A 2,231-nucleotide genomic window follows, 5' to 3' on the forward strand; every position below is an offset into this window, starting at 1 on the left:
TGCTACTTGTAAAAATCAAGATATTAGTTATACTTTTATCACCGAGCCTATTTCTAGAGATTTTAATGCTCTAATTGAAATGAAACAAAAGCATGTTGATTATTTACAACTTGAGATATTTTAAGCTTGCCGGATTTTGGCCGGAATAATAAAGTGTGTGGTTTGGTAACAACAAGGTACTTTCTTTTCTCTTTCTTCCTGTCTTTTACTTTTATAAATTCTCCGATCTAAGCCGTGACTATGTCCGGCTAAAAATTTATATCTATGCCGGATAACTAACTTCTCTTTTATATAGACCATGAACGGATCTAAGCTTTATTTAAATATAGAAGAATTTTAGTATGGCTTCTCGACTTGGTTTTGAGATTGAGGTACAGTCGGATTTAGTACTACTTTTATTGGCTTTGTCTTTGTGACTCCGTCTGATGAGCCGTGATTTTTAAATCTCCATGGTCGTGTACTGCTTTTTATGTTAATAATGCAGCAGAAAAAGAACGAGGTGTTCCCAGGTTAGTTATAAATTATAAACCTTTAAATAAATTTATAAAATAAATTAAACCATGCAGTCTGAGAAACTATGTTAAAATTCTCGTGTATTTCGATTCTTATGTAGTTGGACTACCTCTAAGGATATTGACTTGATTGATCTATGACTGGGCGGACCACCGCCAGGTCAGTGATCCTGTATCGTTTGGTTATTATTATTATTATTATTATTATTGTTGTTGTTGTTGTTGTTGTTGTTATTATTGGAGGCAATGTGAGGAGTTTAGGGTCAAGCAGGCTGTTGAGTTATTTCCTAAGCTCCGTACATATTATTTGTTTGTATATTAATGATAAAACTTCAATTTACTATTTATATTTTATAGTTTTGTTTCAATTTATTTGTCTTACTTTCACTTTTAGTATGTTATATATTTAAATTATTAAAAAAAAAATCTATGAAATTACAACAATTAACAATTTGAAATATTTTAAAAACATATTTATAAAATTATTTATTATAGAAATTTCACGTGTGCCATATAAATTGAGACATATGGAGTGACATTTTATTTTTAAATTACATAAAAAAAAGTATCATAAATCATAATAATTTACCAACTTAAACTGTATTAAAATGAGAAGATAGCCACATAAATTGAGACAAAAAGTAACATACATTGGGCGCGTATGATCAGTCAAAGAATTCTCTGATTTGTTCTTCCACTTAAATTTTCTCTATTTATATTTAACACCTTTCTCCGTTTTAATTTATGTCTTGCTTTCCTTTTAAGTATGTTATGTGTTTATATTTAAAAATTACAAAAAAAATAGTATTATAAATCACAATAATTAATAACATAAAATATTTAAAAAACATATTAAAATTTTGGATGACTCTTAAAATTTACACGTACTCACATAAATTGGGACATGGACATAAATATATATTATTTGAAATTTACATAAAATGTACTATAAATCACAATAATTAACAATTCAAAATATTTAAATTGAGACAAACATGCAACATATATTGGGTCTGTGCTTGCACGGGCAATTGTATCCAGTAAGGAAAATGCATAAGTACCCCCCAAGCTATGCCCGAAATTCCAGAGACACACTTATACTATACTAATGTCCTATTGCCCCCCTGAACTTATTTTATAAATAATTTTCTACCCATTTTGGGCCTACGTGGCACTATACCCCAGATAGCTTGAAAAATTATCAACACATGCTAGGCCCAGAAGATAGTGCCACGTAGGCTAAAAAGTGGTAAAAAATTATTTATAAAATAAGTTCGAAGGGGTAATAGGACCTTAGTATAGTATACGTGTGTATTTGAAATTTCGGACATAGATTGAAGATACTTATGCATTTTCCCTATCTAGTATATATATAGTTGCACAAGCTTATGTAATTCTAACTTAGTTAATCATCATATTAGAAGTTACACCCTGAGTATCAACACATTAGAGCTCATACTTTATGAAGTGTCTTTTAGATTCATTAACTTTAAATCTCAGAAGATCATTACTAGTATTAATTTTGGTCAACATTTCTAACAATAGCAACAAACATACTATTATTCTTAATACAATATTTATGTGCAAGTTCATAATTTTTTTTTTTTTGATATTCCTGCATCTTATCTATATGACCTTTTTTAATCAATTAAAAAGAAGAAAAATTGATCAGATTTATTCTTGTACTCTCAGAAAAAGGTTATATTTAGTCTTCATTAT

Source organism: Solanum tuberosum, unplaced genomic scaffold, assembly GCF_000226075.1.
Source record: "Solanum tuberosum cultivar DM 1-3 516 R44 unplaced genomic scaffold, SolTub_3.0 scf00378, whole genome shotgun sequence".
Lineage (NCBI taxonomy): Eukaryota > Viridiplantae > Streptophyta > Magnoliopsida > Solanales > Solanaceae > Solanum > Solanum tuberosum.